This window comes from Equus przewalskii, chromosome 6 (assembly GCF_037783145.1).
Source record: "Equus przewalskii isolate Varuska chromosome 6, EquPr2, whole genome shotgun sequence".
Classification (NCBI taxonomy): domain Eukaryota; kingdom Metazoa; phylum Chordata; class Mammalia; order Perissodactyla; family Equidae; genus Equus; species Equus przewalskii.
The window spans coordinates 34,955,042-34,965,373 of record NC_091836.1 but is presented as its reverse complement, the minus strand read 5'-3'; the positions used below and the strand labels follow the sequence as shown (position 1 = coordinate 34,965,373).

The window sequence follows — 10,332 nt, the reverse complement described above, 5'->3', positions numbered from 1 at the left end:
TCATTTTCCCTGTATATGCAGTTACTCTTGAATATCCTAGTCTTTAATGTCTGGCTCCCCCACCAAAAAATGTGGTCCTACAAATCCCTTGAAAGTCATTTCAGCCAAAGGGTGAGGGCATTGCACCAATGTGGGTAGGTGCAACAACAATGGCTACCCACCTCTTTGTCTGCACCTCTCTGATCAGCAGGATCAATCAGCAATCAGAGTACAGATTCCTGACATTTGGAGGACAGAGATTTTTTTCCCACCCTATCTCCTGCAAGCTGTGTGCAGTCTACTCCAGGAACATGTGCAGAGCAGCTTGCCATAGGACTAGGGGCAAAGGATGGGTTGCTGTTACTATGCTAAGAGCTGAAATTGACTGAAATTAAATTCACTTTACTGTCCAAGCCTTCCCCTGGAAGTTGCAAGCCTTCAACAGACTCCAGAGCTCCAAAATAGTTCCATCAGACAGATTCTTCTCATGTGATTGTTGTCTAAGTGGAGAGAGAGATTCCTAGAGCTTCCTACTCTCCCATCTTCCTAGAATCCTCACCCTGAGAGTCTTACTGTATTTATTAAGAAAATATCTGGCACAGATATACAGATTATGTGGCAGAGAAATATTCGTAAGTATCAATGGGTGAACATGAAAGAAACATTTGGTGGATGGAATGTGAATCCCTTCTCTAGCCTAAAGAACTAACCTTTACTTAAAGTTCTTGCAGCATCAATCCTGAAAATGAAAGAGTGTCCTGCCATGTACTGAATACTGATACATGAATATTCTAATGTCTGCTGTACTTGACTATCATGAAGGCTCTTGCAAAACTTGTAATTTATAGACAACAACTACACTCAAGAACCTGACAGTCACTTATTCTCACAAAGACTGCAATACCTGGTAGCACATATTTAAGTTGGGGGATCCCAGACCTGGTGGCTTCCCTGCAATATTATAACGCATACTCACGTCAGTGTCACATCAACTTCATGACTGGAATGTGACTTGTGTGCCATTACTGGTTACATTGGATGCTGCTCTTGGGTTTCCAGGTTTCTGTGAAGCTCCTAATGTGCATACTGCTGTTCTCTCAGTTTTGCATAATTTCCAATAAATTGTTGCTGGATAAATCAATTGTGTTTTCTGAGTTGAAGACAATCTGAACCTGAAATGCACTCTAGTGGTTTTTCATTAGGATCCTTCTCTTTTTTTCCTAAACTAAACTAAGAAAAATTTCCTCTATTAAACCCACAATTTGCTATAGAAATGTGTTGATGGCTAAGGAGGGCTGGTGGATCTTTACAAAGCAAAGGAATTCCTTTTTATTTCTAGTTTCCCTTGAAGCTTTTTTTGTTGCTCATAAACAGGTTTTGAAGCTCATAAAATGATATTTTCATCAACTGAGATCATCATATGATTTATTTTCTTTAGGATATTGATGTGATGTGAATTGACTGATAGCTCTTCTAACGTTTACCATTCAGGGATCTCAGGTATAATCTTGAAATCCATCTACATGCATTATTTTGAGATTTGTTTTTCAGTTCTGAAGCCAATGTTTTATTTTGTATCATGCATTTATAGTCATAAATAACTGACCTACAATTTTTTCTCTTTTACTATAATCATCTAAATTTAGAGTCAAATTACCTGGTTAGCTTTAGCTTTACTTCTATTTCCTAGAAATTTTTTCCAAAGGTAGAGATGACCAATTCTTGGAAGATTGGTGGAACTCAAATGTAAAGCCAAAAGAATCTATTTTAGATTTTGTTTTGTTTGTATATTTTAGGGAGGGTTTTTCACTGCTATTTCAAAACTTTTAATGTGACTGTTCTACTTAAGAACCATATTCTTTAGCCAATTTTGGAACTTCTTAAAATTTTGCTCAGATGGCTTTAAGTAAATGAACTAAAACAATGAATGGTAATCTTTAGCTGAGAAGCTGTGAGTCCACCTAAAAACTTTCTAGATGTTAAGAGGGGAGGTGTAGGCAGTGAGAGAGACTAAGCCTTTGCCACACAGAGTACAGGCAAGTTACACATAAAAGGGAGAAGGTGTTTAGTGCCCCTACACCTACCATCCAGTGCCATTCTGCTCTTTTTTATCAAACAACTTCCCACAAACTCCCATAAAAACCCACTCAAGGAGATCCTTATCTATGACTCGCATCCTCAGGAAGGGGCCTCCAGTGTGTCTTCTCCAAGCAGCCCAAGTCCCAAGGAGAGGCAAACTAAGACCCAGGAGATCCCAGCCCTGACTGCTGATTCATCTCCCAGCTGTCCTGAGTCACAAACCCCTTCCAGCTTACTCTGGCCAGGTAGGAGGAGGAGTCTGAGAGCATCTCCTTCCCCACTGGCTTTTCCCACATTTCCTCAAGTTTCCCCGACACCCCCAGAGACAGGAAGGGACAACACGAGTTTGGAGGGGTGTCACTTCTGAAGGTTCCCAGGAAGGAAATTCACAAAGCAGCCCTATCACACCCCAGAATCACTGCCAGTGACCCCGCAGAGGGAAACCAGAGCATTCACCGCTCACCCTCAAGGACACAAAGAGTAGAAACTGCCCCGCAGCCGCCTGTTCGCTGCCCGACCCCAGCCCGTGTAAGGCTAAGGCGCCTGGCTCTGGAGCCTGTCCCTGCACCAGGACCTCAGTTCCTGAGGGTGTTGGACAAGCTGTGGGCTGACTGGCCTCTGTTCTGGTGATTCTTGGTGAAGGGGAGAGGGACTAGGAGTCAGATTCCCGACCCCTCCCCACTCCTCCCCTGAAGGAGATGATCTGAGAGGGAAGGCTGGAGCAAGAGCTAAGCTGGTCTAGACAAATCAGGAGTCTGAGGCCTTGTCTGTGGCCTTGTGCCAGGCCGCCCAAGAACAGTGGACATTCAACATCCACGTCATATGTAGGAGCTTACTCTGTAAAAGATAATGTGTACAAAAAGTTTATGCATATATATTTGTTTATCTCCATGTATTCAGGCATACTTATATGAGAAGTCCTGTACTATATAGATGAAATTAAAATGTTAATCTTTAAGAATTGGTTTGGGTCGGTTTTTTCCAAGAACTTTTTAAATTTAAAAATAGTTTTAGAGTTATAGAAAAGTTACAAAGATATTACACAGTTTCTCACCCAATTTCCCTTATCATTAACAGTTTATATGACCTCAGTACTTTTGCACAACTAATGAAAAAATATTAATTTATTGTTATTAACTAAACTTCATATTGTATTCAGATTTCCTTAGCTTCTTGTCTCATGTATTTTTTCTCCTCCAGGATGTCGTATTTCTTTTACTCATTAAGTATCCTTGCCTCCTCTGTGCTCTGATAGTTTCTCAGAATTTCCTCATTTTTATGATGTTGATAATTTTGAAGACTACTGCACAGATATTTTGCAAAATGTCCCTCAGTTTGGGTTTCTCTGATGTTTTTCTCATGGTTAAACTAGGGCTAAGGGGGAGGAGGACCACAGAGACAAAGTACCATTCTCATCACATCATATCAAAGCGCATGCTATCAACCTGCCGTGTCACTATTGGTGCTGACCTTGATCACCGGGCTGAGGTCCTATTTGCCAGGGTACTCCATTGTAAAGTTACATTTTCCCCTTTCCCTATTGTATTCTTTGAAAGCAAGTCACTAAGTGCAGCCCATTAAGTCTGTTTTTAATTTTTCTGTTATTTGTATTTTTCAAATATTTTACAATAGTTAGGATTTAATTGCTCACGAAAGTATAGTTAATAAGGCAGTTTTAAAAATAAAAAAGGCCTCTTACTGGTCCTGCCTCCATCACCCTGGCCCATCCACGGCTCTCTTTAGTACAGCAAGACCAACTAGACCAGCTTGATGTAGGCTGGAATACTTGACTTGGTTTTATTGCTATGGATGCTGATGGGGCTCTTCCTAATGGTTAAGGATTTAACAACAAGGTTCTGGTTTACACTGAGACCCATAATGTCTAATCCACTGGTCCTTCCTTGCATCTCCTACTTCACCTCAATTTTAGAGGGAAAAGAATCCATGAAAAATATTTACATTTGACATTCTGAAAATAAAAATAGATATTTAAAAAATTTTCTTATGAGTTCAAAGATTTTTAGCTAAAGAAAAATCACACAAAATGAATTTGTTTTCATTAGTCTCTACAAGAGAAACAAAATATTCTTTTTTATTTTAATTTCTGAGTGAGAAATATAAGATTATATTAAATGAGTAATTTAACATGATAATAATATTCTCCATTTTTACATCATGACTACCAAGGAAAAGAGAATGAAGGAAAGGAATAAGGATAGAAGAAGTATAATAAAGAGGGAAAGGAAAGAGAGGTAAAAAGCAGGAAAAATACATATAGAAGGAGTGATAAAAGTTTTAAAATATACATTGAGAAGGATAAGTTGATGACAGACATTCCTATAGTCATAATAAGAGAGACATTTTACACAAAAGAGAAAACACAAATCTTTCTTTGCCTAAAAACATATTAAACTCACTGTCCCTATAAAAGATACTATTCTACTTTCTCAAATCTTCCCAAACTTCTTTGAAGAGTTGCCCATGCTCGCTATTTCCTCCTGTCATAGTCCATTCATTCCTCAACTCACTGCGTGGCTTCTGTGCCACTTCTCCATTGAAGCTGCTCTGCTACTAAACTGTAAGTTGTCACAGAAAACAGATAGTGATGTTCTTTCATCCTGGTTCCCCAAGTGCTTCTGTGACCATCACTCTGAATCTTTTTGGAGAATGACCTTCACCCACTTTTTATTTTGGTGGTCTCTAGGGTCTGTGGTTCATCCACTCCTGTTCTCACTCCTCTCATTGGACAACCTCTTTAAGTCTCATAACCCAAGCTATCAGTAGATTCTGAGTATATACATAGCATCTAAAGCTGGTGACTCCATCTTTTCTGCCTCAGGACTTGGTACTTTCTTGAACTTTGAGGCCTCTCTGTCCATCTGCCAGTTGGACACACTTTCCTGAGTTTTCCACTGACCCCTTCAAATTCCTGATGTATAAAATGGGACCCATCCCCTCTCTGGGCTCAATGCAGTCACTTCTGAGTTGGTGAGATTAGAAACTAGGCAACCAGTCAGCCAGCAAAATACAGTGATTGTGAGGGATGAGGAAATGCAAGGTGAGGAGGGCTGATGGTGATTTGCAAATGTGAATGCAGCAGAGAGATGAAACAAGGTTGTACCAAGAGTACTTGGTGTCTGGGGAAGGAGTTGAAGTGGGAAATTAGGAGGACATAGGAGGATACTGCATGGTCTTCAGGAGCACATGTGGCTGGAGATAAGACCAGAGATGCCAGGGACAGGAGAAGGGGCAGTGGACACCACCACTGGCAGAGGAATTAGCAATTAGTGAACCTTAAAATGCAGTGACTTTCCTCGATATATATTGCAAAAATCTTGACCTTTACAGCAAAAGCTGGAGACTTTCAAGTCTCCATGAAACAACTTCCAAGCCTTACACTGATCAGAGCAGTCCAATTGAGTGTGGTTGTAGCGCCATCCATCTAGAAGAGAAAGACATTCATACTCAGTGCCAGAGAACAATACTGGGAACTCAAAGTAAGAGGACCTTCCCCAAACACACCAAGACTAGTCTCCAGACTAGGGACACATCCACCTCCCAGAAAGAGCTCCCTCAGACTGAAAAGCCCCTCTAAGAGTCAGGTGCCAGCTCAAGCCAGTAGAGCCTGGCTCAACATCATTACCTCTCTCATTGAAAAAGGAGATATCGCTGGTTCTGCATCCTGGGCCTTGCTCCACGGTACAGTTGCCATCGCCTTCCAAACATTTGCCTTTCTTAAAAATTTTACAGACCTTACACAATGTGACTGGAGCTGTGGAGAAACAGACATGAAGGCTGAGCCCAGGATTGAATGGGCTGAGAACAAAGAGTGCACATTAGGGCCCAGGAGTTTAGGGAAAAAGCATGACTCTAAATACTTCTCCCACACATAATTTGAGGAAGGAAATATCCCCACCAGATTCTTCCATTGGGTATTTAAGGAAATGGGGTCTTTGACTTGGGAATCTCAAAATTCATCAAGGGTAAATAACTTTATGTACGCTTTATGAGTGAATCATATGGTATATAAATTATATCACACTAAAGCTGTTTTTTTTTAAAAAAAAAAAAAACCTTGAACAAGAATATGAGATGTTACCTGCCAGGTGGTATGGGAGATACTGGGAGGTGAGATATAAGAAAAAAAGTATGGGTTATAACCAGGCAAGTGAAATTTCCACACTTGCATCTAAACAGCACAAAGAGATTATGTCTCCCCAATTTTTGTTCTCTAGGAGCCTAGCTAACCTCCCCCTATTTTCAGCTCTGTGCTCATATGTTCATAAAATCTAGCAGAGGTTCACTAAGCAAATGGTCTCCCCCTAACTGTGAAGCCATTGTGTAAAACACAATCAGAACATCTACACACAGCCACCTGGAGCAGGGTCTCTGGGGAAATGGGTAGAGCATAAGGACTACACCAGCTTGAAAGTGAGGCGGCATATTTTAGTCTTCAAAGATTTCCTAGTATAGCACCAAAAGACATCCAAAGTACACACTTATCTAAGTGAAAAAAATACTGTGAAAACATTGGTTCAAAATATGTCACCCAATTACTTCTTCCTGCTACATCACTTCCCCTAGGCTGCTTCTTTACAGAAGGTCTTGAGCAACCATTGGCTCTGTCTCTTCGGGCCATGTCAGACAGCCCCAAAGCCCTAAACTGAGAAGTGTCCCCTGTCCCAATCTGCTCCATGGGAGTGACTCACCCCACTCTGAGACTTTGGGAAAGGAACTGAACTCTTTCCCTGATAGTTATCGGGGTGAGGACAGCAGAGAGACTTCAAATCCTTGCTGGTCAGATCATCCTAGAACCTCATCCTTGACCTTGTACCCTGCCAAGCTGGTCAGATCATCACCTGAGAACTGCCGCCAGCCTACCTCCATGTCCTCAGCCCCCTGCCCAAGCTAGCCCAGGGCCTCACCCACTCCTTGGAAGAACACAAAAGGGAAGATCCCCAGTAGCAGGAGCAGGAGCAGGAACTTATCCATCTCAGTCTGGGATGGCAGGAAGATGCAGAGCGTGGCTGGAGCAGGGGAGCAGAGTCTCCAGGCAGGGCTAAGACAGACTTCCAGCATACAGATGAAAGGAGGCTGGAGAATCTGGACTGAGCTGCTCCTGGGCTGTGGGCAGAAGCTTCCTTTTACACACCTGTCAGAGGGTATTTCACCACCACCCAGGCCCAGGAAATGTTCTCACAGAACCAGCCCCCTTGGACGTTTCCAAGAACAAAGGATGTCCCAGGTGACCCCTCTTGTTCCTTTGAAGCTGCCTCCTGATGTGTGGGAGACATGCTGCTTGACCAGATCTCCTGGTCCCCTCAACTGTCCCTGACCCTTTCTTCTCTGGACATCCCACTGTCCAGTCCCAAGAACAGGGACTTCTAATGTGGTCAGGCTTGGCTAAAATACCCATTTCCTCTGAGTTCAATGTCCTCTATGTCACCTCCCCCCAGTCGTATGGCCGAGCCAGTCAACAACCTGGGCTGACACCCTGCCTCAGGGCTCAGGATGCGCCCATCACTGGTGCGGTCCATGCCTTTGCTTCCCCTTTCTCCCTCCCTCTGTTTGTGCTCACAGTTAGGATCATGGCTCTCTCAATACTGAATCAGTATTGACAATGGTGGGGGTAGTTATAATAGCAAACACTTACTTAGTATTTTCTATAGACTAGTATCCACATCTATTGCCGTCATGCGTGTCTTAATTAGGATATATCTTCAACCTATCATAAACACATCAAATATACAGCAAATATTATCCAAACAAAAAAAGTAACAAAAGCACTGCAGAGGACTAGTTTATTTTACAAAATATGAAACAATTCCTGTTAAGTTACTGTTATTTCTCTGGACCCCAAAAGAAGTAGATTATTTTCTTTGGATTTAAATTTTTTTTCTTTTCTGTTCAAAAGAATACCTCTTCCCCAATATCTTTAATATTACAAGACTGTGGCATCCTGAATTAACTCATCATGCTTAATAAAAATAGTCAAGCTCCCACCAGAGTAATCATGCTTGGAGATCCAGGCAGGGGAAGGAGAAAGATCATGGAGCAAGATCCTAACATACTGTTTGGGCACAAGAGAAAACATTCTGGGTTGCGGTGGCACTGTCTCTTTTCCCTCTCTCCTTCTCCATCTAGACAACCCTCTCATGGCAGAGACCTTGACAGTCACGTTCACCAGTAAACCAGAAGCCCTTGGTACAATGCATGGGACAGGTCAGACACTCAGTAAATATTTCCAACTAAACAAGAATGATAGAACAAATGAATGAATGCATGAGGGTCTGCCAGGCCGGAAAGCAACTAAGGAAGGGAAAGGACTAAAACTCACGCACCCAGAGACTGAGAGTCCGGCTGCGTCCCACATCTTGAGAGCAGAGCTATAATGCATGAGCACTCCCTTCACCACCTTCAGAAGTCAAGGATCATGCACTGTAGACTCTGGAGAAGTGTGGGCGCATGAATGAATGATACTACTTTTTACCCAGTCCCAAAACTTTGCTGAGTAACCCAGGGTCACGTGCATATCCAGCGTGGCTCTCTAACAGCGGCAGTGGAATTCCAGGGGTGCTCACAGTTCCCCAAGTCCTACATCACCCCCATCATACTTGTGCAGGAAAATGGGGTAAGGAGTCGAAAATGGGGGAAACAGGTACAGACTTCCGTTATAAAATAAATGTCATGGAGATGTAACGTACAGCATGGTGACTACAATTAATAATAGTGTATTGCATATTGGAAAGTTGCTAAGAGAGTAGATCTTAAAAGTCTTCATCACAAGACAAAAATTTTTGGAACTATGTAAGGCGATGGATGAAAATTAGTTAGCTGATTTATAGTGAAACAAAATGGAGATGGAATATGGCTGAAATAGCTCCCCTTGCGTATCTGATACCACACATGAAGCATTTAGAAACATCACCACTTCAATCTATACCAGCAAAGGCCATGATCACCTCACAGAACATTCTGCCTCCGATTCCTGGCTGGCCTTCCTTCATCCACTCTTCCTCATAAAGCTTCCTAAACACCATTCCATAATGTCTCTACATCAGAAAGATAATGGTCATTTTAAATGATGGAGTTATGCTGGATGATTCGTGCGTGTCCCTGAATGATATATTGTGGAAGTGTTCTAGATTTTTAGGAAAGGAGGCTTGGGAGGCCCATCAGGAATAGAGCGCTTGATAGATGTCGTATATTAAATGTATCCTAAGGCCTTGAGGGCTGTCCTCCAGACTCCTAGAGTTGGGAAAGAACTAACAGTTAGTCCCAATTCATGACTTTAGTCCAAGTTTAATTACTAAATTATCCCCTTACTCCCAAAATGCCTCAATCTGGAAGATAAATCATATGGCCAGCCTACTTAGAGGTCATTAGGCACAATCTCTCTCCCAGTGCAGAACCTCCTTCTCTGTAGCATCCAGACAGTGGGTGTCTAGAACCACCACAAACTTCCAGGCCCATGCCAATACCCATCAGATCATCCAGTAATGTGTCTAGGCTGAGACCCAGTGAGGGAGCGCTCTGGCCAGAGCACAGACTCAGAAATCAGACAGATCTGGGTTTGAAGCTTCATTCCACCACCTACTGGCTATGAGACCCTGGCAAATTATTAATCTATCTCCCTCAATTTTCACATCAAGCAAGTAGGCAATATAATAGCACTTAGATCATTGGGTTACTGGTTAAATTCTTTATATTAGTTTTCTGTTTAGGTATTAACTAGAGAACCCAGTTAAGAAAAATTGAATTAAAAAATTGGGATAGGAAAACACAAGTTTATATTTAGCGACACCTGTTCTCTGCCTATGCAGTTTGGCTCAATCAGCAGTCCTAATTTCACCCCAAACACACACACACTGACAAACACATCCTTCCATACAGACATTGGTTTCCCTTCCCCAACGTCATGCAAGGAACGTGGCTGTCTTTGCCTCAGTCCAAAGGCTGGCCAAGTTCCTGAACCACCATCTCCCACCACGTATCTCTTCTGCCATTCATGTTCTACCCTGGAAACCTGCTGTCACCATTCAGACCAACGACAAATTGTATTAGTTGCAAGAAAAGGAACACTACTTTATGAGGGGATAAACAGGCTGCCCTCATCACTGGCCCTTCATCATTTCCCAAATTACCACAGTAGACACGCATCATCTTACAATGTATTCTCATGTAGATTTTGTATAGCTTCATTAATTATACACAAAGTACATTCTGAGGGAAGAGCTGCTTATTCTGGAACATTGGTTATAAAACCCATAGGTA

General features: G+C 42.2%; 1 long non-coding RNA gene across 1 annotated transcript; it reads right to left on the bottom strand.

Annotated features, from left to right (window-relative positions):
- Positions 1-4,107: 4,107 nt before the first annotated feature.
- On the bottom strand, positions 4,108-7,424 carry LOC139083879 (uncharacterized). Its single transcript, XR_011540939.1, has 3 exons — positions 6,984-7,424; positions 5,702-5,830; positions 4,108-5,500 (listed from the first exon to the last, which is right to left on the bottom strand). It is a non-coding gene; the product is annotated as an uncharacterized lncRNA (long non-coding RNA).
- Between the last annotated feature and the right edge of the window lie 2,908 nt (positions 7,425-10,332).